Source organism: Phyllobates terribilis, unplaced genomic scaffold (genome assembly GCF_046119375.1).
Source record: "Phyllobates terribilis strain yellow unplaced genomic scaffold, ASM4611937v1 Scaffold_169__1_contigs__length_4117513, whole genome shotgun sequence".
NCBI classification, from domain to species: Eukaryota; Metazoa; Chordata; class Amphibia; order Anura; family Dendrobatidae; genus Phyllobates; species Phyllobates terribilis.
Genome location: NW_027362929.1, coordinates 3,086,872 through 3,113,926, shown reverse-complemented (window position 1 = coordinate 3,113,926; position 27,055 = coordinate 3,086,872). Strand labels below are relative to the sequence as shown.

Below are 27,055 nucleotides of genomic sequence, written 5' to 3'. Positions count from 1 at the left end.
AGACTCATGTGTTTATGACGAAACCACCTTGCACCTTATGTGGAATTGCCCATTTGCACAGGAACTTTGGCACAAAGTTGGGATTCTTTTAAAATGGACTTGCGGTTTAAGAGATTTTAACCATGAATATGTTTTATATGGCCTTTTTAAATGTCCGACCCCTCAACAGTATTGTATATGTTGGTGTATGATTAACTGTTTTAAAGACGCCCTTTGGAAGGCACGCAATATCTTACTTTTTAAACGTGATGCTATTTCTGTGAAGGATTGTCTTAAAATCGCTTTTAGCCAGATGTATATTTATTACTTGAGGGATGTCAAATGTATTGGGAGGAGGGATGCTAATCGTATATGGGGTTTTTATGGGTGGAATTCTGTGTTTTAATAATGTACTGTTTGTGTTGTTGTTTTTGATTGTAAACCATCTTTTACGCACATAATAAAATATGTTGAAACCTGATCTGTTCTTATCAGTTTAATATCTGATACGTCCCCTATCTGGGGACCATATATTAAATGGATTTTTAGAACAGGGAGATGGAAAAAGAGCTTGCTCTGTCCACTCCACGCATTGACCTGGTATTGCAGTATCTCCAGGACCGGTGCACCCCTTCTTTAATGCAGTTTCTAAAATCAGAAAGAATTGAATTCAATGCTTTTTGTTCATTTTGCTTGTTTGTCGGATTTTGGGATGGACTCTTTGGCTTTGCTTTTCTTCTCCTCATTGGATTTTTCATGTTAAAAGTTGCAGAAGCCAGATGACAAGCTCATTTTGGTTCAACTTCAGCAACTGTGCATTGCATTGCCATGTAATGTAATGTAATGCAATGCTATCTATCTAGCTCTCCCTCTATACTTCCTTTTGGATAAATAGACATATTAGGCAAGCATTTTGGAGCTTTCACCTAAATAACTACAGGTGGTGAGATAAGCTGCACAATATAATTGACCTTTCAGTATATTGTTGCACACACACCATCTATTTAGCAAATGCCCTTGTTATCAACAGCAGCCTTTTAAACTCACCTGAGCTAACAGGTATGTGAGCTGGTTACTCTGCTGCGCTTAAAATTTCTTTTTTGGTTTGCTACAATGCCTTTTCTGAAACGTTGTCTCCCTCTGCTGGAACACTGACTTCTTTCATTTAATGCCTGCAGACTATAAAAGAGAAACCAACCCAAAAAGTTTGGTTGATTAGTCTGTGGCATTCTTTTAAACTGTTGCTTATGGCGGTCTCTGTGAGCTTCTCAGTGACATTCAGCCATCCAGGTATCCCGCCTGCAGTAGACGGAATGTGGCAATGGAACGCTGGCTGCGCGTGTCATAATAGGCTCTGAGCCTTTATATACCTGCGCACAGCAGCAGCCACCTTCAGTCTGCTGCTGGACAGCCAGCAGCAGCAGCAGCAGGAGAGGTAATTAATCAGCAACCCTCCTGCTAAGGGTAGACAGCTGCTCGTTACACCCCCCCCCGCCTTAATTGGTTCTCCTCCCTTCCAACGGTGTTGAGGCGGGTGGGAACAGCCGGGGGTTGAGGGTACTGTGCTAAAAGAGGTGGAGTTATGCAGATCTAAAACGCGTGGATTGCAGCAGCAGCAAGCCGAAAAGTGCAGGCATGTGAGGGATCTAGAGGTTGACAGCATGTCTTCTTAACGGGAGTCCAGGTGGCCATCTCCACAAATGGACTTTTCAGAATCCTTGGGTGGCACCGTAGTCGGAAACCAATTCTGGTTATCGCTTCTCGGCCTTTTGGCTAAGATCAAGTGTAGTATCTGTTCTTATCAGTTTAATATCTGATACGTCCCCTATCTGGGGACCATATATTAAATGGATTTTTAGAACAGGGAGATGGAAAAAGAGCTTGCTCTGTCCACTCCACGCATTGACCTGGTATTGCAGTATCTCCAGGACCGGTGCACCCCTTCTTTAATGCAGTTTCTAAAATCAGAAAGAATTGAATTCAATGCTTTTTGTTCATTTTGCTTGTTTGTCGGATTTTGGGATGGACTCTTTGGCTTTGCTTTTCTTCTCCTCATTGGATTTTTCATGTTAAAAGTTGCAGAAGCCAGATGACAAGCTCATTTTGGTTCAACTTCAGCAACTGTGCATTGCATTGCCATGTAATGTAATGTAATGCAATGCTATCTATCTAGCTCTCCCTCTATACTTCCTTTTGGATAAACAGACATATTAGGCAAGCATTTTGGAGCTTTCACCTAAATAACTACAGGTGGTGAGATAAGCTGCACAATATAATTGACCTTTCAGTATATTGTTGCACACACACCATCTATTTAGCAAATGCCCTTGTTATCAACAGCAGCCTTTTAAACTCACCTGAGCTAACAGGTATGTGAGCTGGTTACTCTGCTGCGCTTAAAATTTCTTTTTTGGTTTGCTACAATGCCTTTTCTGAAACGTTGTGTCCCTCTGCTGGAACACTGACTTCTTTCATTTAATGCCTGCAGACTATAAAAGAGAAACCAGCCCAAAAAGTTTGGTTGATTAGTCTGTGGCATTCTTTTAAACTGTTGCTTATGGCGGTCTCTGTGAGCTTCTCAGTGACATTCAGCCATCCAGGTATCCCGCCTGCAGTAGACGGAATGTGGCAATGGAACTCTGGCTGCGCGTGTCATAATAGGCTCTGAGCCTTTATATACCTGCGCACAGCAGCAGCCACCTTCAGTCTGCTGCTGGACAGCCAGCAGCAGCAGCAGCAGGAGAGGTAATTAATCAGCAACCCTCCTGCTAAGGGTAGACAGCTGCTCGTTCCACCCCCCCCCCGCCTTAATTGGTTCTCCTCCCTTCCAACGGTGTTGAGGCGGGTGGGAACAGCCGGGGGTTGAGGGTACTGTGCTAAAAGAGGTGGAGTTATGCAGATCTAAAACGCGTGGATTGCAGCAGCAGCAAGCCGAAAAGTGCAGGCATGTGAGGGATCTAGAGGTTGACAGCATGTCTTCTTAACGGGAGTCCAGGTGGCCATCTCCACAAATGGACTTTTCAGAATCCTTGGGTGGCACCGTAGTCGGAAACCAATTCTGGTTATCGCTTCTCGGCCTTTTGGCTAAGATCAAGTGTAGTATCTGTTCTTATCAGTTTAATATCTGATACGTCCCCTATCTGGGGACCATATATTAAATGGATTTTTAGAACAGGGAGATGGAAAAAGAGCTTGCTCTGTCCACTCCACGCATTGACCTGGTATTGCAGTATCTCCAGGACCGGTGCACCCCTTCTTTAATGCAGTTTCTAAAATCAGAAAGAATTGAATTCAATGCTTTTTGTTCATTTTGCTTGTTTGTCGGATTTTGGGATGGACTCTTTGGCTTTGCTTTTCTTCTCCTCATTGGATTTTTCATGTTAAAAGTTGCAGAAGCCAGATGACAAGCTCATTTTGGTTCAACTTCAGCAACTGTGCATTGCATTGCCATGTAATGTAATGTAATGCAATGCTATCTATCTAGCTCTCCCTCTATACTTCCTTTTGGATAAACAGACATATTAGGCAAGCATTTTGGAGCTTTCACCTAAATAACTACAGGTGGTGAGATAAGCTGCACAATATAATTGACCTTTCAGTATATTGTTGCACACACACCATCTATTTAGCAAATGCCCTTGTTATCAACAGCAGCCTTTTAAACTCACCTGAGCTAACAGGTATGTGAGCTGGTTACTCTGCTGCGCTTAAAATTTCTTTTTTGGTTTGCTACAATGCCTTTTCTGAAACGTTGTCTCCCTCTGCTGGAACACTGACTTCTTTCATTTAATGCCTGCAGACTATAAAAGAGAAACCAACCCAAAAAGTTTGGTTGATTAGTCTGTGGCATTCTTTTAAACTGTTGCTTATGGCGGTCTCTGTGAGCTTCTCAGTGACATTCAGCCATCCAGGTATCCCGCCTGCAGTAGACGGAATGTGGCAATGGAACTCTGGCTGCGCGTGTCATAATAGGCTCTGAGCCTTTATATACCTGCGCACAGCAGCAGCCACCTTCAGTCTGCTGCTGGACAGCCAGCAGCAGCAGCAGCAGGAGAGGTAATTAATCAGCAACCCTCCTGCTAAGGGTAGACAGCTGCTCGTTCCACCCCCCCCCCGCCTTAATTGGTTCTCCTCCCTTCCAACGGTGTTGAGGCGGGTGGGAACAGCCGGGGGTTGAGGGTACTGTGCTAAAAGAGGTGGAGTTATGCAGATCTAAAACGCGTGGATTGCAGCAGCAGCAAGCCGAAAAGTGCAGGCATGTGAGGGATCTAGAGGTTGACAGCATGTCTTCTTAACGGGAGTCCAGGTGGCCATCTCCACAAATGGACTTTTCAGAATCCTTGGGTGGCACCGTAGTCGGAAACCAATTCTGGTTATCGCTTCTCGGCCTTTTGGCTAAGATCAAGTGTAGTATCTGTTCTTATCAGTTTAATATCTGATACGTCCCCTATCTGGGGACCATATATTAAATGGATTTTTAGAACAGGGAGATGGAAAAAGAGCTTGCTCTGTCCACTCCACGCATTGACCTGGTATTGCAGTATCTCCAGGACCGGTGCACCCCTTCTTTAATGCAGTTTCTAAAATCAGAAAGAATTGAATTCAATGCTTTTTGTTCATTTTGCTTGTTTGTCGGATTTTGGGATGGACTCTTTGGCTTTGCTTTTCTTCTCCTCATTGGATTTTTCATGTTAAAAGTTGCAGAAGCCAGATGACAAGCTCATTTTGGTTCAACTTCAGCAACTGTGCATTGCATTGCCATGTAATGTAATGTAATGCAATGCTATCTATCTAGCTCTCCCTCTATACTTCATTTGGATAAACAGACATATTAGGCAAGCATTTTGGAGCTTTCACCTAAATAACTACAGGTGGTGAGATAAGCTGCACAATATAATTGACCTTTCAGTATATTGTTGCACACACACCATCTATTTAGCAAATGCCCTTGTTATCAACAGCAGCCTTTTAAACTCACCTGAGCTAACAGGTATGTGAGCTGGTTACTCTGCTGCGCTTAAAATTTCTTTTTTGGTTTGCTACAATGCCTTTTCTGAAACGTTGTCTCCCTCTGCTGGAACACTGACTTCTTTCATTTAATCCCTGCAGACTATAAAAGAGAAACCAACCCAAAAAGTTTGGTTGATTAGTCTGTGGCATTCTTTTAAACTGTTGCTTATGGCGGTCTCTGTGAGCTTCTCAGTGACATTCAGCCATCCAGGTATCCCGCCTGCAGTAGACGGAATGTGGCAATGGAACGCTGGCTGCGCGTGTCATAATAGGCTCTGAGCCTTTATATACCTGCGCACAGCAGCAGCCACCTTCAGTCTGCTGCTGGACAGCCAGCAGCAGCAGCAGCAGGAGAGGTAATTAATCAGCAACCCTCCTGCTAAGGGTAGACAGCTGCTCTTTCCACCCCCCCCCCGCCTTAATTGGTTCTCCTCCCTTCCAACGGTGTTGAGGCGGGTGGGAACAGCCGGGGGTTGAGGGTACTGTGCTAAAAGAGGTGGAGTTATGCAGATCTAAAACGCGTGGATTGCAGCAGCAGCAAGCCGAAAAGTGCAGGCATGTGAGGGATCTAGAGGTTGACAGCATGTCTTCTTAACGGGAGTCCAGGTGGCCATCTCCACAAATGGACTTTTCAGAATCCTTGGGTGGCACCGTAGTCGGAAACCAATTCTGGTTATCGCTTCTCGGCCTTTTGGCTAAGATCAAGTGTAGTATCTGTTCTTATCAGTTTAATATCTGATACGTCCCCTATCTGGGGACCATATATTAAATGGATTTTTAGAACAGGGAGATGGAAAAAGAGCTTGCTCTGTCCACTCCACACATTGACCTGGTATTGCAGTATCTCCAGGACCGGTGCACCCCTTCTTTAATGCAGTTTCTAAAATCAGAAAGAATTGAATTCAATGCTTTTTGTTCATTTTGCTTGTTTGTCGGATTTTGGGATGGACTCTTTGGCTTTGCTTTTCTTCTCCTCATTGGATTTTTCATGTTAAAAGTTGCAGAAGCCAGATGACAAGCTCATTTTGGTTCAACTTCAGCAACTGTGCATTGCATTGCCATGTAATGTAATGTAATGCAATGCTATCTATCTAGCTCTCCCTCTATACTTCCTTTTGGATAAACAGACATATTAGGCAAGCATTTTGGAGCTTTCACCTAAATAACTACAGGTGGTGAGATAAGCTGCACAATATAATTGACCTTTCAGTATATTGTTGCACACACACCATCTATTTAGCAAATGCCCTTGTTATCAACAGCAGCCTTTTAAACTCACCTGAGCTAACAGGTATGTGAGCTGGTTACTCTGCTGCGCTTAAAATTTCTTTTTTGGTTTGCTACAATGCCTTTTCTGAAACGTTGTCTCCCTCTGCTGGAACACTGACTTCTTTCATTTAATGCCTGCAGACTATAAAAGAGAAACCAACCCAAAAAGTTTGGTTGATTAGTCTGTGGCATTCTTTTAAACTGTTGCTTATGGCGGTCTCTGTGAGCTTCTCAGTGACATTCAGCCATCCAGGTATCCCGCCTGCAGTAGACGGAATGTGGCAATGGAACGCTGGCTGCGCGTGTCATAATAGGCTCTGAGCCTTTATATACCTGCGCACAGCAGCAGCCACCTTCAGTCTGCTGCTGGACAGCCAGCAGCAGCAGCAGCAGGAGAGGTAATTAATCAGCAACCCTCCTGCTAAGGGTAGACAGCTGCTCGTTCCACCCCCCCCCCCCCGCCTTAATTGGTTCTCCTCCCTTCCAACGGTGTTGAGGCGGGTGGGAACAGCTGGGGGTTGAGGGTACTGTGCTAAAAGAGGTGGAGTTATGCAGATCTAAAACGCGTGGATTGCAGCAGCAGCAAGCCGAAAAGTGCAGGCATGTGAGGGATCTAGAGGTTGACAGCATGTCTTCTTAACGGGAGTCCAGGTGGCCATCTCCACAAATGGACTTTTCAGAATCCTTGGGTGGCACCGTAGTCGGAAACCAATTCTGGTTATCGCTTCTCGGCCTTTTGGCTAAGATCAAGTGTAGTATCTGTTCTTATCAGTTTAATATCTGATACGTCCCCTATCTGGGGACCATATATTAAATGGATTTTTAGAACAGGGAGATGGAAAAAGAGCTTGCTCTGTCCACTCCACGCATTGACCTGGTATTGCAGTATCTCCAGGACCGGTGCACCCCTTCTTTAATGCAGTTTCTAAAATCAGAAAGAATTGAATTCAATGCTTTTTGTTCATTTTGCTTGTTTGTCGGATTTTGGGATGGACTCTTTGGCTTTGCTTTTCTTCTCCTCATTGGATTTTTCATGTTAAAAGTTGCAGAAGCCAGATGACAAGCTCATTTTGGTTCAACTTCAGCAACTGTGCATTGCATTGCCATGTAATGTAATGTAATGCAATGCTATCTATCTAGCTCTCCCTCTATACTTCCTTTTGGATAAACAGACATATTAGGCAAGCATTTTGGAGCTTTCACCTAAATAACTACAGGTGGTGAGATAAGCTGCACAATATAATTGACCTTTCAGTATATTGTTGCACACACACCATCTATTTAGCAAATGCCCTTGTTATCAACAGCAGCCTTTTAAACTCACCTGAGCTAACAGGTATGTGAGCTGGTTACTCTGCTGCGCTTAAAATTTCTTTTTTGGTTTGCTACAATGCCTTTTCTGAAACGTTGTCTCCCTCTGCTGGAACACTGACTTCTTTCATTTAATGCCTGCAGACTATAAAAGAGAAACCAACCCAAAAAGTTTGGTTGATTAGTCTGTGGCATTCTTTTAAACTGTTGCTTATGGCGGTCTCTGTGAGCTTCTCAGTGACATTCAGCCATCCAGGTATCCCGCCTGCAGTAGACGGAATGTGGCAATGGAACGCTGGCTGCGCGTGTCATAATAGGCTCTGAGCCTTTATATACCTGCGCACAGCAGCAGCCACCTTCAGTCTGCTGCTGGACAGCCAGCAGCAGCAGCAGCAGGAGAGGTAATTAATCAGCAACCCTCCTGCTAAGGGTAGACAGCTGCTCGTTCCACCCCCCCCCCCCCGCCTTAATTGGTTCTCCTCCCTTCCAACGGTGTTGAGGCGGGTGGGAACAGCCGGGGGTTGAGGGTACTGTGCTAAAAGAGGTGGAGTTATGCAGATCTAAAACGCGTGGATTGCAGCAGCAGCAAGCCGAAAAGTGCAGGCATGTGAGGGATCTAGAGGTTGACAGCATGTCTTCTTAACGGGAGTCCAGGTGGCCATCTCCACAAATGGACTTTTCAGAATCCTTGGGTGGCACCGTAGTCGGAAACCAATTCTGGTTATCGCTTCTCGGCCTTTTGGCTAAGATCAAGTGTAGTATCTGTTCTTATCAGTTTAATATCTGATACGTCCCCTATCTGGGGACCATATATTAAATGGATTTTTAGAACAGGGAGATGGAAAAAGAGCTTGCTCTGTCCACTCCACACATTGACCTGGTATTGCAGTATCTCCAGGACCGGTGCACCCCTTCTTTAATGCAGTTTCTAAAATCAGAAAGAATTGAATTCAATGCTTTTTGTTCATTTTGCTTGTTTGTCGGATTTTGGGATGGACTCTTTGGCTTTGCTTTTCTTCTCCTCATTGGATTTTTCATGTTAAAAGTTGCAGAAGCCAGATGACAAGCTCATTTTGGTTCAACTTCAGCAACTGTGCATTGCATTGCCATGTAATGTAATGTAATGCAATGCTATCTATCTAGCTCTCCCTCTATACTTCCTTTTGGATAAACAGACATATTAGGCAAGCATTTTGGAGCTTTCACCTAAATAACTACAGGTGGTGAGATAAGCTGCACAATATAATTGACCTTTCAGTATATTGTTGCACACACACCATCTATTTAGCAAATGCCCTTGTTATCAACAGCAGCCTTTTAAACTCACCTGAGCTAACAGGTATGTGAGCTGGTTACTCTGCTGCGCTTAAAATTTCTTTTTTGGTTTGCTACAATGCCTTTTCTGAAACGTTGTCTCCCTCTGCTGGAACACTGACTTCTTTCATTTAATGCCTGCAGACTATAAAAGAGAAACCAACCCAAAAAGTTTGGTTGATTAGTCTGTGGCATTCTTTTAAACTGTTGCTTATGGCGGTCTCTGTGAGCTTCTCAGTGACATTCAGCCATCCAGGTATCCCGCCTGCAGTAGACGGAATGTGGCAATGGAACGCTGGCTGCGCGTGTCATAATAGGCTCTGAGCCTTTATATACCTGCGCACAGCAGCAGCCACCTTCAGTCTGCTGCTGGACAGCCAGCAGCAGCAGCAGCAGGAGAGGTAATTAATCAGCAACCCTCCTGCTAAGGGTAGACAGCTGCTCGTTCCACACCCCCCCCCCCCGCCTTAATTGGTTCTCCTCCCTTCCAACGGTGTTGAGGCGGGTGGGAACAGCCGGGGGTTGAGGGTACTGTGCTAAAAGAGGTGGAGTTATGCAGATCTAAAACGCGTGGATTGCAGCAGCAGCAAGCCGAAAAGTGCAGGCATGTGAGGGATCTAGAGGTTGACAGCATGTCTTCTTAACGGGAGTCCAGGTGGCCATCTCCACAAATGGACTTTTCAGAATCCTTGGGTGGCACCGTAGTCGGAAACCAATTCTGGTTATCGCTTCTCGGCCTTTTGGCTAAGATCAAGTGTAGTATCTGTTCTTATCAGTTTAATATCTGATACGTCCCCTATCTGGGGACCATATATTAAATGGATTTTTAGAACAGGGAGATGGAAAAAGAGCTTGCTCTGTCCACTCCACGCATTGACCTGGTATTGCAGTATCTCCAGGACCGGTGCACCCCTTCTTTAATGCAGTTTCTAAAATCAGAAAGAATTGAATTCAATGCTTTTTGTTCATTTTGCTTGTTTGTCGGATTTTGGGATGGACTCTTTGGCTTTGCTTTTCTTCTCCTCATTGGATTTTTCATGTTAAAAGTTGCAGAAGCCAGATGACAAGCTCATTTTGGTTCAACTTCAGCAACTGTGCATTGCATTGCCATGTAATGTAATGTAATGCAATGCTATCTATCTAGCTCTCCCTCTATACTTCCTTTTGGATAAACAGACATATTAGGCAAGCATTTTGGAGCTTTCACCTAAATAACTACAGGTGGTGAGATAAGCTGCACAATATAATTGACCTTTCAGTATATTGTTGCACACACACCATCTATTTAGCAAATGCCCTTGTTATCAACAGCAGCCTTTTAAACTCACCTGAGCTAACAGGTATGTGAGCTGGTTACTCTGCTGCGCTTAAAATTTCTTTTTTGGTTTGCTACAATGCCTTTTCTGAAACGTTGTCTCCCTCTGCTGGAACACTGACTTCTTTCATTTAATGCCTGCAGACTATAAAAGAGAAACCAACCCAAAAAGTTTGGTTGATTAGTCTGTGGCATTCTTTTAAACTGTTGCTTATGGCGGTCTCTGTGAGCTTCTCAGTGACATTCAGCCATCCAGGTATCCCGCCTGCAGTAGACGGAATGTGGCAATGGAACGCTGGCTGCGCGTGTCATAATAGGCTCTGAGCCTTTATATACCTGCGCACAGCAGCAGCCACCTTCAGTCTGCTGCTGGACAGCCAGCAGCAGCAGCAGGAGAGGTAATTAATCAGCAACCCTCCTGCTAAGGGTAGACAGCTGCTCGTTCCACCCCCCCCCCCGCCTTAATTGGTTCTCCTCCCTTCCAACAGTGTTGAGGCGGGTGGGAACAGCCGGGGGTTGAGGGTACTGTGCTAAAAGAGGTGGAGTTATGCAGATCTAAAACGCGTGGATTGCAGCAGCAGCAAGCCGAAAAGTGCAGGCATGTGAGGGATCTAGAGGTTGACAGCATGTCTTCTTAACGGGAGTCCAGGTGGCCATCTCCACAAATGGACTTTTCAGAATCCTTGGGTGGCACCGTAGTCGGAAACCAATTCTGGTTATCGCTTCTCGGCCTTTTGGCTAAGATCAAGTGTAGTATCTGTTCTTATCAGTTTAATATCTGATACGTCCCCTATCTGGGGACCATATATTAAATGGATTTTTAGAACAGGGAGATGGAAAAAGAGCTTGCTCTGTCCACTCCACGCATTGACCTGGTATTGCAGTATCTCCAGGACCGGTGCACCCCTTCTTTAATGCAGTTTCTAAAATCAGAAAGAATTGAATTCAATGCTTTTTGTTCATTTTGCTTGTTTGTCGGATTTTGGGATGGACTCTTTGGCTTTGCTTTTCTTCTCCTCATTGGATTTTTCATGTTAAAAGTTGCAGAAGCCAGATGACAAGCTCATTTTGGTTCAACTTCAGCAACTGTGCATTGCATTGCCATGTAATGTAATGTAATGCAATGCTATCTATCTAGCTCTCCCTCTATACTTCCTTTTGGATAAACAGACATATTAGGCAAGCATTTTGGAGCTTTCACCTAAATAACTACAGGTGGTGAGATAAGCTGCACAATATAATTGACCTTTCAGTATATTGTTGCACACACACCATCTATTTAGCAAATGCCCTTGTTATCAACAGCAGCCTTTTAAACTCACCTGAGCTAACAGGTATGTGAGCTGGTTACTCTGCTGCGCTTAAAATTTCTTTTTTGGTTTGCTACAATGCCTTTTCTGAAACGTTGTCTCCCTCTGCTGGAACACTGACTTCTTTCATTTAATGCCTGCAGACTATAAAAGAGAAACCAACCCAAAAAGTTTGGTTGATTAGTCTGTGGCATTCTTTTAAACTGTTGCTTATGGCGGTCTCTGTGAGCTTCTCAGTGACATTCAGCCATCCAGGTATCCCGCCTGCAGTAGACGGAATGTGGCAATGGAACGCTGGCTGCGCGTGTCATAATAGGCTCTGAGCCTTTATATACCTGCGCACAGCAGCAGCCACCTTCAGTCTGCTGCTGGACAGCCAGCAGCAGCAGCAGCAGGAGAGGTAATTAATCAGCAACCCTCCTGCTAAGGGTAGACAGCTGCTCGTTCCACCCCCCCCCCACCTTAATTGGTTCTCCTCCCTTCCAACGGTGTTGAGGCGGGTGGGAACAGCCGGGGGTTGAGGGTACTGTGCTAAAAGAGGTGGAGTTATGCAGATCTAAAACGCGTGGATTGCAGCAGCAGCAAGCCGAAAAGTGCAGGCATGTGAGGGATCTAGAGGTTGACAGCATGTCTTCTTAACGGGAGTCCAGGTGGCCATCTCCACAAATGGACTTTTCAGAATCCTTGGGTGGCACCGTAGTCGGAAACCAATTCTGGTTATCGCTTCTCGGCCTTTTGGCTAAGATCAAGTGTAGTATCTGTTCTTATCAGTTTAATATCTGATACGTCCCCTATCTGGGAACCATATATTAAATGGATTTTTAGAACAGGGAGATGGAAAAAGAGCTTGCTCTGTCCACTCCACGCATTGACCTGGTATTGCAGTATCTCCAGGACCGGTGCACCCCTTCTTTAATGCAGTTTCTAAAATCAGAAAGAATTGAATTCAATGCTTTTTGTTCATTTTGCTTGTTTGTCGGATTTTGGGATGGACTCTTTGGCTTTGCTTTTCTTCTCCTCATTGGATTTTTCATGTTGAAAGTTGCAGAAGCCAGATGACAAGCTCATTTTGGTTCAACTTCAGCAACTGTGCATTGCATTGCCATGTAATGTAATGTAATGCAATGCTATCTATCTAGCTCTCCCTCTATACTTCCTTTTGGATAAACAGACATATTAGGCAAGCATTTTGGAGCTTTCACCTAAATAACTACAGGTGGTGAGATAAGCTGCACAATATAATTGACCTTTCAGTATATTGTTGCACACACACCATCTATTTAGCAAATGCCCTTGTTATCAACAGCAGCCTTTTAAACTCACCTGAGCTAACAGGTATGTGAGCTGGTTACTCTGCTGCGCTTAAAATTTCTTTTTTGGTTTGCTACAATGCCTTTTCTGAAACGTTGTCTCCCTCTGCTGGAACACTGACTTCTTTCATTTAATGCCTGCAGACTATAAAAGAGAAACCAACCCAAAAAGTTTGGTTGATTAGTCTGTGGCATTCTTTTAAACTGTTGCTTATGGCGGTCTCTGTGAGCTTCTCAGTGACATTCAGCCATCCAGGTATCCCGCCTGCAGTAGACGGAATGTGGCAATGGAACGCTGGCTGCGCGTGTCATAATAGGCTCTGAGCCTTTATATACCTGCGCACAGCAGCAGCCACCTTCAGTCTGCTGCTGGACAGCCAGCAGCAGCAGCAGCAGGAGAGGTAATTAATCAGCAACCCTCCTGCTAAGGGTAGACAGCTGCTCGTTCCACCCCCCCCCCCGCCTTAGTTGGTTCTCCTCCCTTCCAACGGTGTTGAGGCGGGTGGGAACAGCCGGGGGTTGAGGGTACTGTGCTAAAAGAGGTGGAGTTATGCAGATCTAAAACGCGTGGATTGCAGCAGCAGCAAGCCGAAAAGTGCAGGCATGTGAGGGATCTAGAGGTTGACAGCATGTCTTCTTAACGGGAGTCCAGGTGGCCATCTCCACAAATGGACTTTTCAGAATCCTTGGGTGGCACCGTAGTCGGAAACCAATTCTGGTTATCGCTTCTCGGCCTTTTGGCTAAGATCAAGTGTAGTATCTGTTCTTATCAGTTTAATATCTGATACGTCCCCTATCTGGGGACCATATATTAAATGGATTTTTAGAACAGGGAGATGGAAAAAGAGCTTGCTCTGTCCACTCCACGCATTGACCTGGTATTGCAGTATCTCCAGGACCGGTGCACCCCTTCTTTAATGCAGTTTCTAAAATCAGAAAGAATTGAATTCAATGCTTTTTGTTCATTTTGCTTGTTTGTCGGATTTTGGGATGGACTCTTTGGCTTTGCTTTTCTTCTCCTCATTGGATTTTTCATGTTGAAAGTTGCAGAAGCCAGATGACAAGCTCATTTTGGTTCAACTTCAGCAACTGTGCATTGCATTGCCATGTAATGTAATGTAATGCAATGCTATCTATCTAGCTCTCCCTCTATACTTCCTTTTGGATAAACAGACATATTAGGCAAGCATTTTGGAGCTTTCACCTAAATAACTACAGGTGGTGAGATAAGCTGCACAATATAATTGACCTTTCAGTATATTGTTGCACACACACCATCTATTTAGCAAATGCCCTTGTTATCAACAGCAGCCTTTTAAACTCACCTGAGCTAACAGGTATGTGAGCTGGTTACTCTGCTGCGCTTAAAATTTCTTTTTTGGTTTGCTACAATGCCTTTTCTGAAACGTTGTCTCCCTCTGCTGGAACACTGACTTCTTTCATTTAATGCCTGCAGACTATAAAAGAGAAACCAACCCAAAAAGTTTGGTTGATTAGTCTGTGGCATTCTTTTAAACTGTTGCTTATGGCGGTCTCTGTGAGCTTCTCAGTGACATTCAGCCATCCAGGTATCCCGCCTGCAGTAGACGGAATGTGGCAATGGAACGCTGGCTGCGCGTGTCATAATAGGCTCTGAGCCTTTATATACCTGCGCACAGCAGCAGCCACCTTCAGTCTGCTGCTGGACAGCCAGCAGCAGCAGCAGCAGGAGAGGTAATTAATCAGCAACCCTCCTGCTAAGGGTAGACAGCTGCTCGTTCCACCCCCCCCCCCGCCTTAATTGGTTCTCCTCCCTTCCAACGGTGTTGAGGCGGGTGGGAACAGCCGGGGGTTGAGGGTACTGTGCTAAAAGAGGTGGAGTTATGCAGATCTAAAACGCGTGGATTGCAGCAGCAGCAAGCCGAAAAGTGCAGGCATGTGAGGGATCTAGAGGTTGACAGCATGTCTTCTTAACGGGAGTCCAGGTGGCCATCTCCACAAATGGACTTTTCAGAATCCTTGGGTGGCACCGTAGTCGGAAACCAATTCTGGTTATCGCTTCTCGGCCTTTTGGCTAAGATCAAGTGTAGTATCTGTTCTTATCAGTTTAATATCTGATACGTCCCCTATCTGGGGACCATATATTAAATGGATTTTTAGAACAGGGAGATGGAAAAAGAGCTTGCTCTGTCCACTCCACGCATTGACCTGGTATTGCAGTATCTCCAGGACCGGTGCACCCCTTTTTTAATGCAGTTTCTAAAATCAGAAAGAATTGAATTTAATGCTTTTTGTTCATTTTGCTTGTTTGTCGGATTTTGGGATGGACTCTTTGGCTTTGCTTTTCTTCTCCTCATTGGATTTTTCATGTTAAAAGTTGCAGAAGCCAGATGACAAGCTCATTTTGGTTCAACTTCAGCAACTGTGCATTGCATTGCCATGTAATGTAATGTAATGCAATGCTATCTATCTAGCTCTCCCTCTATACTTCCTTTTGGATAAACAGACATATTAGGCAAGCATTTTGGAGCTTTCACCTAAATAACTACAGGTGGTGAGATAAGCTGCACAATATAATTGACCTTTCAGTATATTGTTGCACACACACCATCTATTTAGCAAATGCCCTTGTTATCAACAGCAGCCTTTTAAACTCACCTGAGCTAACAGGTATGTGAGCTGGTTACTCTGCTGCGCTTAAAATTTCTTTTTTGGTTTGCTACAATGCCTTTTCTGAAACGTTGTCTCCCTCTGCTGGAACACTGACTTCTTTCATTTAATGCCTGCAGACTATAAAAGAGAAACCAACCCAAAAAGTTTGGTTGATTAGTCTGTGGCATTCTTTTAAACTGTTGCTTATGGCGGTCTCTGTGAGCTTCTCAGTGACATTCAGCCATCCAGGTATCCCGCCTGCAGTAGACGGAATGTGGCAATGGAACGCTGGCTGTGCGTGTCATAATAGGCTCTGAGCCTTTATATACCTGCGCACAGCAGCAGCCACCTTCAGTCTGCTGCTGGACAGCCAGCAGCAGCAGCAGCAGGAGAGGTAATTAATCAGCAACCCTCCTGCTAAGGGTAGACAGCTGCTCGTTCCACCCCCCCCCCACCTTAATTGGTTCTCCTCCCTTCCAACGGTGTTGAGGCGGGTGGGAACAGCCGGGGGTTGAGGGTACTGTGCTAAAAGAGGTGGAGTTATGCAGATCTAAAACGCGTGGATTGCAGCAGCAGCAAGCCGAAAAGTGCAGGCATGTGAGGGATCTAGAGGTTGACAGCATGTCTTCTTAACGGGAGTCCAGGTGGCCATCTCCACAAATGGACTTTTCAGAATCCTTGGGTGGCACCGTAGTCGGAAACCAATTCTGGTTATCGCTTCTCGGCCTTTTGGCTAAGATCAAGTGTAGTATCTGTTCTTATCAGTTTAATATCTGATACGTCCCCTATCTGGGAACCATATATTAAATGGATTTTTAGAACAGGGAGATGGAAAAAGAGCTTGCTCTGTCCACTCCACGCATTGACCTGGTATTGCAGTATCTCCAGGACCGGTGCACCCCTTCTTTAATGCAGTTTCTAAAATCAGAAAGAATTGAATTCAATGCTTTTTGTTCATTTTGCTTGTTTGTCGGATTTTGGGATGGACTCTTTGGCTTTGCTTTTCTTCTCCTCATTGGATTTTTCATGTTGAAAGTTGCAGAAGCCAGATGACAAGCTCATTTTGGTTCAACTTCAGCAACTGTGCATTGCATTGCCATGTAATGTAATGTAATGCAATGCTATCTATCTAGCTCTCCCTCTATACTTCCTTTTGGATAAACAGACATATTAGGCAAGCATTTTGGAGCTTTCACCTAAATAACTACAGGTGGTGAGATAAGCTGCACAATATAATTGACCTTTCAGTATATTGTTGCACACACACCATCTATTTAGCAAATGCCCTTGTTATCAACAGCAGCCTTTTAAACTCACCGGAGCTAACAGGTATGTGAGCTGGTTACTCTGCTGCGCTTAAAATTTCTTTTTTGGTTTGCTACAATGCCTTTTCTGAAACGTTGTCTCCCTCTGCTGGAACACTGACTTCTTTCATTTAATGCCTGCAGACTATAAAAGAGAAACCAACCCAAAAAGTTTGGTTGATTAGTCTGTGGCATTCTTTTAAACTGTTGCTTATGGCGGTCTCTGTGAGCTTCTCAGTGACATTCAGCCATCCAGGTATCCCGCCTGCAGTAGACGGAATGTGGCAATGGAACGCTGGCTGCGCGTGTCATAATAGGCTCTGAGCCTTTATATACCTGCGCACAGCAGCAGCCACCTTCAGTCTGCTGCTGGACAGCCAGCAGCAGCAGCAGCAGGAGAGGTAATTAATCAGCAACCCTCCTGCTAAGGGTAGACAGCTGCTCGTTCCACCCCCCCCCCCGCCTTAATTGGTTCTCCTCCCTTCCAACGGTGTTGAGGCGGGTGGGAACAGCCGGGGGTTGAGGGTACTGTGCTAAAAGAGGTGGAGTTATGCAGATCTAAAACGCGTGGATTGCAGCAGCAGCAAGCCGAAAAGTGCAGGCATGTGAGGGATCTAGAGGTTGACAGCATGTCTTCTTAACGGGAGTCCAGGTGGCCATCTCCACAAATGGACTTTTCAGAATCCTTGGGTGGCACCGTAGTCGGAAACCAATTCTGGTTATCGCTTCTCGGCCTTTTGGCTAAGATCAAGTGTAGTATCTGTTCTTATCAGTTTAATATCTGATACGTCCCCTATCTGGGGACCATATATTAAATGGATTTTTAGAACAGGGAGATGGAGAAAGAGCTTGCTCTGTCCACTCCACGCATTGACCTGGTATTGCAGTATCTCCAGGACCGGTGCACCCCTTCTTTAATGCAGTTTCTAAAATCAGAAAGAATTGAATTCAATGCTTTTTGTTCATTTTGCTTGTTTGTCGGATTTTGGGATGGACTCTTTGGCTTTGCTTTTCTTCTCCTCATTGGATTTTTCATGTTGAAAGTTGCAGAAGCCAGATGACAAGCTCATTTTGGTTCAACTTCAGCAACTGTGCATTGCATTGCCATGTAATGTAATGTAATGCAATGCTATCTATCTAGCTCTCCCTCTATACTTCCTTTTGGATAAACAGACATATTAGGCAAGCATTTTGGAGCTTTCACCTAAATAACTACAGGTGGTGAGATAAGCTGCACAATATAATTGACCTTTCAGTATATTGTTGCACACACACCATCTATTTAGCAAATGCCCTTGTTATCAACAGCAGCCTTTTAAACTCACCTGAGCTAACAGGTATGTGAGCTGGTTACTCTGCTGCGCTTAAAATTTCTTTTTTGGTTTGCTACAATGCCTTTTCTGAAACGTTGTCTCCCTCTGCTGGAACACTGACTTCTTTCATTTAATGCCTGCAGACTATAAAAGAGAAACCAACCCAAAAAGTTTGGTTGATTAGTCTGTGGCATTCTTTTAAACTGTTGCTTATGGCGGTCTCTGTGAGCTTCTCAGTGACATTCAGCCATCCAGGTATCCCGCCTGCAGTAGACGGAATGTGGCAATGGAACGCTGGCTGCGCGTGTCATAATAGGCTCTGAGCCTTTATATACCTGCGCACAGCAGCAGCCACCTTCAGTCTGCTGCTGGACAGCCAGCAGCAGCAGCAGCAGGAGAGGTAATTAATCAGCAACCCTCCTGCTAAGGGTAGACAGCTGCTCGTTCCACCCCCCCCCCCGCCTTAATTGGTTCTCCTCCCTTCCAACGGTGTTGAGGCGGGTGGGAACAGCCGGGGGTTGAGGGTACTGTGCTAAAAGAGGTGGAGTTATGCAGATCTAAAACGCGTGGATTGCAGCAGCAGCAAGCCGAAAAGTGCAGGCATGTGAGGGATCTAGAGGTTGACAGCATGTCTTCTTAACGGGAGTCCAGGTGGCCATCTCCACAAATGGACTTTTCAGAATCCTTGGGTGGCACCGTAGTCGGAAACCAATTCTGGTTATCGCTTCTCGGCCTTTTGGCTAAGATCAAGTGTAGTATCTGTTCTTATCAGTTTAATATCTGATACGTCCCCTATCTGGGGACCATATATTAAATGGATTTTTAGAACAGGGAGATGGAAAAAGAGCTTGCTCTGTCCACTCCACGCATTGACCTGGTATTGCAGTATCTCCAGGACCGGTGCACCCCTTCTTTAATGCAGTTTCTAAAATCAGAAAGAATTGAATTTAATGCTTTTTGTTCATTTTGCTTGTTTGTCGGATTTTGGGATGGACTCTTTGGCTTTGCTTTTCTTCTCCTCATTGGATTTTTCATGTTAAAAGTTGCAGAAGCCAGATGACAAGCTCATTTTGGTTCAACTTCAGCAACTGTGCATTGCATTGCCATGTAATGTAATGTAATGCAATGCTATCTATCTAGCTCTCCCTCTATACTTCCTTTTGGATAAACAGACATATTAGGCAAGCATTTTGGAGCTTTCACCTAAATAACTACAGGTGGTGAGATAAGCTGCACAATATAATTGACCTTTCAGTATATTGTTGCACACACACCATCTATTTAGCAAATGCCCTTGTTATCAACAGCAGCCTTTTAAACTCACCTGAGCTAACAGGTATGTGAGCTGGTTACTCTGCTGCGCTTAAAATTTCTTTTTTGGTTTGCTACAATGCCTTTTCTGAAACGTTGTCTCCCTCTGCTGGAACACTGACTTCTTTCATTTAATGCCTGCAGACTATAAAAGAGAAACCAACCCAAAAAGTTTGGTTGATTAGTCTGTGGCATTCTTTTAAACTGTTGCTTATGGCGGTCTCTGTGAGCTTCTCAGTGACATTCAGCCATCCAGGTATCCCGCCTGCAGTAGACGGAATGTGGCAATGGAACGCTGGCTGTGCGTGTCATAATAGGCTCTGAGCCTTTATATACCTGCGCACAGCAGCAGCCACCTTCAGTCTGCTGCTGGACAGCCAGCAGCAGCAGCAGCAGGAGAGGTAATTAATCAGCAACCCTCCTGCTAAGGGTAGACAGCTGCTCGTTCCACCCCCCCCCCCCCGCCTTAATTGGTTCTCCTCCCTTCCAACGGTGTTGAGGCGGGTGGGAACAGCCGGGGGTTGAGGGTACTGTGCTAAAAGAGGTGGAGTTATGCAGATCTAAAACGCGTGGATTGCAGCAGCAGCAAGCCGAAAAGTGCAGGCATGTGAGGGATCTAAAGGTTGACAGCATGTCTTCTTAACGGGAGTCCAGGTGGCCATCTCCACAAATGGACTTTTCAGAATCCTTGGGTGGCACCGTAGTCGGAAACCAATTCTGGTTATCGCTTCTCGGCCTTTTGGCTAAGATCAAGTGTAGTATCTGTTCTTATCAGTTTAATATCTGATACGTCCCCTATCTGGGGACCATATATTAAATGGATTTTTAGAACAGGGAGATGGAAAAAGAGCTTGCTCTGTCCACTCCACGCATTGACCTGGTATTGCAGTATCTCCAGGACCGGTGCACCCCTTCTTTAATGCAGTTTCTAAAATCAGAAAGAATTGAATTCAATGCTTTTTGTTCATTTTGCCTGTTTGTCGGATTTTGGGATGGACTCTTTGGCTTTGCTTTTCTTCTCCTCATAGGATTTTTCATGTTAAAAGTTGCAGAAGCCAGATGACAAGCTCATTTTGGTTCAACTTCAGCAACTGTGCATTGCATTGCCATGTAATGTAATGTAATGCAATGCTATCTATCTAGCTCTCCCTCTATACTTCCTTTTGGATAAACAGACATATTAGGCAAGCATTTTGGAGCTTTCACCTAAATAACTACAGGTGGTGAGATAAGCTGCACAATATAATTGACCTTTCAGTATATTGTTGCACACACACCATCTATTTAGCAAATGCCCTTGTTATCAACAGCAGCCTTTTAAACTCACCTGAGCTAACAGGTATGTGAGCTGGTTACTCTGCTGCGCTTAAAATTTCTTTTTTGGTTTGCTACAATGCCTTTTCTGAAACGTTGTCTCCCTCTGCTGGAACACTGACTTCTTTCATTTAATGCCTGCAGACTATAAAAGAGAAACCAACCCAAAAAGTTTGGTTGATTAGTCTGTGGCATTCTTTTAAACTGTTGCTTATGGCGGTCTCTGTGAGCTTCTCAGTGACATTCAGCCATCCAGGTATCCCGCCTGCAGTAGACGGAATGTGGCAATGGAACGCTGGCTGCGCGTGTCATAATAGGCTCTGAGCCTTTATATACCTGCGCACAGCAGCAGCCACCTTCAGTCTGCTGCTGGACAGCCAGCAGCAGCAGCAGCAGGAGAGGTAATTAATCAGCAACCCTCCTGCTAAGGGTAGACAGCTGCTCGTTCCACCCCCCCCCCGCCTTAATTGGTTCTCCTCCCTTCCAACGGTGTTGAGGCGGGTGGGAACAGCCGGGGGTTGAGGGTACTGTGCTAAAAGTGGTGGAGTTATGCAGATCTAAAACGCGTGGATTGCAGCAGCAGCAAGCCGAAAAGTGCAGGCATGTGAGGGATCTAGAGGTTGACAGCATGTCTTCTTAACGGGAGTCCAGGTGGCCATCTCCACAAATGGACTTTTCAGAATCCTTGGGTGGCACCGTAGTCGGAAACCAATTCTGGTTATCGCTTCTCGGCCTTTTGGCTAAGATCAAGTGTAGTATCTGTTCTTATCAGTTTAATATCTGATACGTCCCCTATCTGGGGACCATATATTAAATGGATTTTTAGAACAGGGAGATGGAAAAAGAGCTTGCTCTGTCCACTCCACGCATTGACCTGGTATTGCAATATCTCCAGGACCGGTGCACCCCTTCTTTAATGCAGTTTCTAAAATCAGAAAGAATTGAATTCAATGCTTTTTGTTCATTTTGCTTGTTTGTCGGATTTTGGGATGGACTCTTTGGCTTTGCTTTTCTTCTCCTCATTGGATTTTTCATGTTAAAAGTTGCAGAAGCCAGATGACAAGCTCATTTTGGTTCAACTTCAGCAACTGTGCATTGCATTGCCATGTAATGTAATGTAATGCAATGCTATCTATCTAGCTCTCCCTCTATACTTCCTTTTGGATAAACAGACATATTAGGCAAGCATTTTGGAGCTTTCACCTAAATAACTACAGGTGGTGAGATTAGCTGCACAATATAATTGACCTTTCAGTATATTGTTGCACACACACCATCTATTTAGCAAATGCCCTTGTTATCAACAGCAGCCTTTTAAACTCACCTGAGCTAACAGGTATGTGAGCTGGTTACTCTGCTGCGCTTAAAATTTCTTTTTTGGTTTGCTACAATGCCTTTTCTGAAACGTTGTCTCCCTCTGCTGGAACACTGACTTCTTTCATTTAATGCCTGCAGACTATAAAAGAGAAACCAACCCAAAAAGTTTGGTTGATTAGTCTGTGGCATTCTTTTAAACTGTTGCTTATGGCGGTCTCTGTGAGCTTCTCAGTGACATTCAGCCATCCAGGTATCCCGCCTGCAGTAGACGGAATGTGGCAATGGAACGCTGGCTGCGCGTGTCATAATAGGCTCTGAGCCTTTATATACCTGCGCACAGCAGCAGCCACCTTCAGTCTGCTGCTGGACAGCCAGCAGCAGCAGCAGCAGGAGAGGTAATTAATCAGCAACCCTCCTGCTAAGGGTAGACAGCTGCTCGTTCCACCCCCCCCCCCGCCTTAATTGGTTCTCCTCCCTTCCAACGGTGTTGAGGCGGGTGGGAACAGCCGGGGGTTGAGGGTACTGTGCTAAAAGAGGTGGAGTTATGCAGATCTAAAACGCGTGGATTGCAGCAGCAGCAAGCCGAAAAGTGCAGGCATGTGAGGGATCTAGAGGTTGACAGCATGTCTTCTTAACGGGAGTCCAGGTGGCCATCTCCACAAATGGACTTTTCAGAATCCTTGGGTGGCACCGTAGTCGGAAACCAATTCTGGTTATCGCTTCTCGGCCTTTTGGCTAAGATCAAGTGTAGTATCTGTTCTTATCAGTTTAATATCTGATACGTCCCCTATCTGGGGACCATATATTAAATGGATTTTTAGAACAGGGAGATGGAAAAAGAGCTTGCTCTGTCCACTCCACGCATTGACCTGGTATTGCAGTATCTCCAGGACCGGTGCACCCCTTCTTTAATGCAGTTTCTAAAATCAGAAAGAATTGAATTCAATGCTTTTTGTTCATTTTGCTTGTTTGTCGGATTTTGGGATGGACTCTTTGGCTTTGCTTTTCTTCTCCTCATTGGATTTTTCATGTTAAAGTTGCAGAAGCCAGATGACAAGCTCATTTTGGTTCAACTTCAGCAACTGTGCATTGCATTGCCATGTAATGTAATGTAATGCAATGCTATCTATCTAGCTCTCCCTCTATACTTCCTTTTGGATAAACAGACATATTAGGCAAGCATTTTGGAGCTTTCACCTAAATAACTACAGGTGGTGAGATAAGCTGCACAATATAACTGACCTTTCAGTATATTGTTGCACACACACCATCTATTTAGCAAATGCCCTTGTTATCAACAGCAGCCTTTTAAACTCACCTGAGCTAACAGGTATGTGAGCTGGTTACTCTGCTGCGCTTAAAATTTCTTTTTTGGTTTGCTACAATGCCTTTTCTGAAACGTTGTCTCCCTTTGCTGGAACACTGACTTCTTTCATTTAATGCCTGCAGACTATAAAAGAGAAACCAACCCAAAAAGTTTGGTTGATTAGTCTGTGGCATTCTTTTAAACTGTTGCTTATGGTGGTCTCTGTGAGCTTCTCAGTGACATTCAGCCATCCAGGTATCCCGCCTGCAGTAGACGGAATGTGGCAATGGAACGCTGGCTGCGCGTGTCTTAATAGGCTCTGAGCCTTTATATACCTGCGCACAGCAGCAGCCACCTTCAGTCTGCTGCTGGACAGCCAGCAGGAGGAGAGGTAATTAATCAGCAACCCTCCTGCTAAGGGTAGACAGCTGCTCGTTCCACCACCCCCCCGCCTTAATTAGTTCTCCTCCCTTCCAACGGTGTTGAGGCGGGTGGGAACAGCCGGGGGTTGAGGGTACTGTGCTAAAAGAGGTGGAGTTATGCAGATCTAAAACGCGTGGATTGCAGCAGCAGCAAGCCGAAAAGTGCAGGCATGTGAGGGATCTAGAGGTTGACAGCATGTCTTCTTAACGGGAGTCCAGGTGGCCATCTCCACAAATGGACTTTTCAGAATCCTTGGGTGGCACCGTAGTCGGAAACCAATTCTGGTTATCGCTTCTCGGCCTTTTGGCTAAGATCAAGTGTAGTATCTGTTCTTATCAGTTTAATATCTGATACGTCCCCTATCTGGGGACCATATATTAAATGGATTTTTAGAACAGGGAGATGGAAAAAGAGCTTGCTCTGTCCACTCCACGCATTGACCTGGTATTGCAGTATCTCCAGGACCGGTGCACCCCTTCTTTAATGCAGTTTCTAAAATCAGAAAGAATTGAATTCAATGCTTTTTGTACATTTTGCTTGTTTGTCGGATTTTGGGATGGACTCTTTGGCTTTGCTTTTCTTCTCCTCATTGGATTTTTCATGTTAAAAGTTGCAGAAGCCAGATGACAAGCTCATTTTGGATCAACTTCAGCAACTGTGCATTGCATTGCCATGTAATGTAATGTAATGCAATGCTATCTATCTAGCTCTCCCTCTATACTTCCTTTTGGATAAACAGACATATTAGGCAAGCATTTTGGAGCTTTCACCTAAATAACTACAGGTGGTGAGATAAGCTGCACAATATAATTGACCTTTCAGTATATTGTTGCACACACACCATCTATTTAGCAAATGCCCTTGTTATCAACAGCATCCTTTTAAACTCACCTGAGCTAACAGGTATGTGAGCTGGTTACTCTGCTGCGCTTAAAATTTCTTTTTTTTTTTGCTACAATGCCTTTTCTGAAACGTTGTCTCCCTCTGCTGGAACACTGACTTCTTTCATTTAATGCCTGCAGACTATAAAAGAGAAACCAACCCAAAAAGTTTGGTTGATTAGTCTGTGGCATTCTTTTAAACTGTTGCTTATGGCGGTCTCTGTGAGCTTCTCAGTGACATTCAGCCATCCAGGTATCCCGCCTGCAGTAGACGGAATGTGGCAATGGAACGCTGGCTGCGCGTGTCATAATAGGCTCTGAGCCTTTAAATACCTGCGCACAGCAGCAGCCACCTTCAGTCTGCTGCTGGACAGCCAGCAGCAGCAGCAGCAGGAGAGGTAATTAATCAGCAACCCTCCTGCTAAGGGTAGACAGCTGCTCGTTCCACCCCCCCCCCCGCCTTAATTGGTTCTCCTCCCTTCCAACGGTGTTGAGGCGGGTGGGAACAGCCGGGGGTTGAGGGTACTGTGCTAAAAGAGGTGGAGTTATGCAGATCTAAAACGCGTGGATTGCAGCAGCAGCAAGCCGAAAAGTGCAGGCATGTGAGGGATCTAGAGGTTGACAGCATGTCTTCTTAACGGGAGTCCAGGTGGCCATCTCCACAAATGGACTTTTCAGAATCCTTGGGTGGCACCGTAGTCGGAAACCAATTCTGGTTATCGCTTCTCGGCCTTTTGGCTAAGATCAAGTGTAGTATCTGTTCTTATCAGTTTAATATCTGATACGTCCCCTATCTGGGGACCATATATTAAATGGATTTTTAGAACAGGGAGATGGAAAAAGAGCTTGCTCTGTCCACTCCACGCATTGACCTGGTATTGCAGTATCTCCAGGACCGGTGCACCCCTTCTTTAATGCAGTTTCTAAAATCAGAAAGAATTGAATTCAATGCTTTTTGTTCATTTTGCTTGTTTGTCGGATTTTGGGATGGACTCTTTGGCTTTGCTTTTCTTCTCCTCATTGGATTTTTCATGTTAAAAGTTGCAGAAGCCAGATGACAAGCTCATTTTGGTTCAACTTCAGCAACTGTGCATTGCATTGCCATGTAATGTAATGTAATGCAATGCTATCTATCTAGCTCTCCCTCTATACTTCCTTTTGGATAAACAGACATATTAGGCAAGCATTTTGGAGCTTTCACCTAAATAACTACAGGTGGTGAGATAAGCTGCACAATATAATTGACCTTTCAGTATATTGTTGCACACACACCATCTATTTAGCAAATGCCCTTGTTATCAACAGCAGCCTTTTAAACTCACCTGAGCTAACAGGTATGTGAGCTGGTTACTCTGCTGCGCTTAAAATTTCTTTTTTGGTTTGCTACAATGCCTTTTCTGAAACGTTGTCTCCCTCTGCTGGAACACTGACTTCTTTCATTTAATGCCTGCAGACTATAAAAGAGAAACCAACCCAAAAAGTTTGGTTGATTAGTCTGTGGCATTCTTTTAAACTGTTGCTTATGGCGGTCTCTGTGAGCTTCTCAGTGACATTCAGCCATCCAGGTATCCCGCCTGCAGTAGACGGAATGTGGCAATGGAACGCTGGCTGCGCATGTCATAATAGGCTCTGAGCCTTTATATACCTGCGCACAGCAGCAGCCACCTTCAGTCTGCTGCTGGACAGCCAGCAGCAGCAGCAGCAGGAGAGGTAATTAATCAGCAACCCTCCTGCTAAGGGTAGACAGCTGCTCGTTCCACCCCCCCCCCGCCTTAATTGGTTCTCCTCCCTTCCAACGGTGTTGAGGCGGGTGGGAACAGCCGGGGGTTGAGGGTACTGTGCTAAAAGAGGTGGAGTTATGCAGATCTAAAACGCGTGGATTGCAGCAGCAGCAAGCCGAAAAGTGCAGGCATGTGAGGGATCTAGAGGTTGACAGCATGTCTTCTTAACGGGAGTCCAGGTGGCCATCTCCACAAATGGACTTTTCAGAATCCTTGGGTGGCACCGTAGTCGGAAACCAATTCTGGTTATCGCTTCTCGGCCTTTTGGCTAAGATCAAGTGTAGTATCTGTTCTTATCAGTTTAATATCTGATACGTCCCCTATCTGGGGACCATATATTAAATGGATTTTTAGAACAGGGAGATGGAAAAAGAGCTTGCTCTGTCCACTCCACGCATTGACCTGGTATTGCAGTATCTCCAGGACCGGTGCACCCCTTCTTTAATGCAGTTTCTAAAATCAGAAAGAATTGAATTCAATGCTTTTTGTTCATTTTGCTTGTTTGTCGGATTTTGGGATGGACTCTTTGGCTTTGCTTTTCTTCTCCTCATTGGATTTTTCATGTTAAAAGTTGCAGAAGCCAGATGACAAGCTCATTTTGGTTCAACTTCAGCAACTGTGCATTGCATTGCCATGTAATGTAATGTAATGCAATG

The 27,055-nt window shown here is 44.9% G+C and overlaps 21 non-coding genes across 21 annotated transcripts; all 21 read left to right on the top strand.

The window, feature by feature from the left end:
* Positions 1 to 423: 423 nt before the first annotated feature.
* LOC141210656 (U2 spliceosomal RNA) lies at positions 424 to 613 on the top strand. The gene has a single exon (XR_012280796.1). It is a non-coding gene; the product is annotated as a U2 spliceosomal RNA (small nuclear RNA).
* A 1,119-nt stretch (positions 614 to 1,732) lies between these two features.
* On the top strand, positions 1,733 to 1,923 carry LOC141209329 (U2 spliceosomal RNA). Its single transcript, XR_012279526.1, has one exon. It is a non-coding gene; the product is annotated as a U2 spliceosomal RNA (small nuclear RNA).
* A 1,120-nt stretch (positions 1,924 to 3,043) lies between these two features.
* LOC141209328 (U2 spliceosomal RNA) lies at positions 3,044 to 3,234 on the top strand. Its single transcript, XR_012279525.1, has one exon. It is a non-coding gene; the product is annotated as a U2 spliceosomal RNA (small nuclear RNA).
* Positions 3,235 to 4,354: 1,120 nt separating this feature from the next.
* Positions 4,355 to 4,545, top strand: LOC141209327 (U2 spliceosomal RNA). Its single transcript, XR_012279524.1, has one exon. It is a non-coding gene; the product is annotated as a U2 spliceosomal RNA (small nuclear RNA).
* A 1,119-nt stretch (positions 4,546 to 5,664) lies between these two features.
* LOC141210136 (U2 spliceosomal RNA) lies at positions 5,665 to 5,855 on the top strand. Its single transcript, XR_012280313.1, has one exon. It is a non-coding gene; the product is annotated as a U2 spliceosomal RNA (small nuclear RNA).
* A 1,123-nt stretch (positions 5,856 to 6,978) lies between these two features.
* On the top strand, positions 6,979 to 7,169 carry LOC141209326 (U2 spliceosomal RNA). Its single transcript, XR_012279523.1, has one exon. It is a non-coding gene; the product is annotated as a U2 spliceosomal RNA (small nuclear RNA).
* A 1,123-nt stretch (positions 7,170 to 8,292) lies between these two features.
* Positions 8,293 to 8,483, top strand: LOC141210135 (U2 spliceosomal RNA). The gene has a single exon (XR_012280312.1). It is a non-coding gene; the product is annotated as a U2 spliceosomal RNA (small nuclear RNA).
* A 1,124-nt stretch (positions 8,484 to 9,607) lies between these two features.
* LOC141209325 (U2 spliceosomal RNA) lies at positions 9,608 to 9,798 on the top strand. The gene has a single exon (XR_012279522.1). It is a non-coding gene; the product is annotated as a U2 spliceosomal RNA (small nuclear RNA).
* Positions 9,799 to 10,916: 1,118 nt separating this feature from the next.
* Positions 10,917 to 11,107, top strand: LOC141209324 (U2 spliceosomal RNA). Its single transcript, XR_012279521.1, has one exon. It is a non-coding gene; the product is annotated as a U2 spliceosomal RNA (small nuclear RNA).
* A 1,120-nt stretch (positions 11,108 to 12,227) lies between these two features.
* LOC141210234 (U2 spliceosomal RNA) lies at positions 12,228 to 12,418 on the top strand. Its single transcript, XR_012280408.1, has one exon. It is a non-coding gene; the product is annotated as a U2 spliceosomal RNA (small nuclear RNA).
* Positions 12,419 to 13,539: 1,121 nt separating this feature from the next.
* On the top strand, positions 13,540 to 13,730 carry LOC141209323 (U2 spliceosomal RNA). The gene has a single exon (XR_012279520.1). It is a non-coding gene; the product is annotated as a U2 spliceosomal RNA (small nuclear RNA).
* A 1,121-nt stretch (positions 13,731 to 14,851) lies between these two features.
* On the top strand, positions 14,852 to 15,042 carry LOC141209322 (U2 spliceosomal RNA). Its single transcript, XR_012279519.1, has one exon. It is a non-coding gene; the product is annotated as a U2 spliceosomal RNA (small nuclear RNA).
* A 1,120-nt stretch (positions 15,043 to 16,162) lies between these two features.
* Positions 16,163 to 16,353, top strand: LOC141210233 (U2 spliceosomal RNA). Its single transcript, XR_012280407.1, has one exon. It is a non-coding gene; the product is annotated as a U2 spliceosomal RNA (small nuclear RNA).
* Positions 16,354 to 17,474: 1,121 nt separating this feature from the next.
* On the top strand, positions 17,475 to 17,665 carry LOC141209941 (U2 spliceosomal RNA). Its single transcript, XR_012280126.1, has one exon. It is a non-coding gene; the product is annotated as a U2 spliceosomal RNA (small nuclear RNA).
* A 1,121-nt stretch (positions 17,666 to 18,786) lies between these two features.
* Positions 18,787 to 18,977, top strand: LOC141209321 (U2 spliceosomal RNA). The gene has a single exon (XR_012279518.1). It is a non-coding gene; the product is annotated as a U2 spliceosomal RNA (small nuclear RNA).
* A 1,123-nt stretch (positions 18,978 to 20,100) lies between these two features.
* LOC141209320 (U2 spliceosomal RNA) lies at positions 20,101 to 20,291 on the top strand. Its single transcript, XR_012279517.1, has one exon. It is a non-coding gene; the product is annotated as a U2 spliceosomal RNA (small nuclear RNA).
* Positions 20,292 to 21,411: 1,120 nt separating this feature from the next.
* LOC141209839 (U2 spliceosomal RNA) lies at positions 21,412 to 21,602 on the top strand. The gene has a single exon (XR_012280029.1). It is a non-coding gene; the product is annotated as a U2 spliceosomal RNA (small nuclear RNA).
* A 1,121-nt stretch (positions 21,603 to 22,723) lies between these two features.
* On the top strand, positions 22,724 to 22,914 carry LOC141209318 (U2 spliceosomal RNA). The gene has a single exon (XR_012279515.1). It is a non-coding gene; the product is annotated as a U2 spliceosomal RNA (small nuclear RNA).
* A 1,110-nt stretch (positions 22,915 to 24,024) lies between these two features.
* Positions 24,025 to 24,215, top strand: LOC141209317 (U2 spliceosomal RNA). Its single transcript, XR_012279514.1, has one exon. It is a non-coding gene; the product is annotated as a U2 spliceosomal RNA (small nuclear RNA).
* A 1,121-nt stretch (positions 24,216 to 25,336) lies between these two features.
* Positions 25,337 to 25,527, top strand: LOC141209316 (U2 spliceosomal RNA). The gene has a single exon (XR_012279513.1). It is a non-coding gene; the product is annotated as a U2 spliceosomal RNA (small nuclear RNA).
* Positions 25,528 to 26,647: 1,120 nt separating this feature from the next.
* LOC141209314 (U2 spliceosomal RNA) lies at positions 26,648 to 26,838 on the top strand. The gene has a single exon (XR_012279512.1). It is a non-coding gene; the product is annotated as a U2 spliceosomal RNA (small nuclear RNA).
* Positions 26,839 to 27,055: the final 217 nt, after the last annotated feature.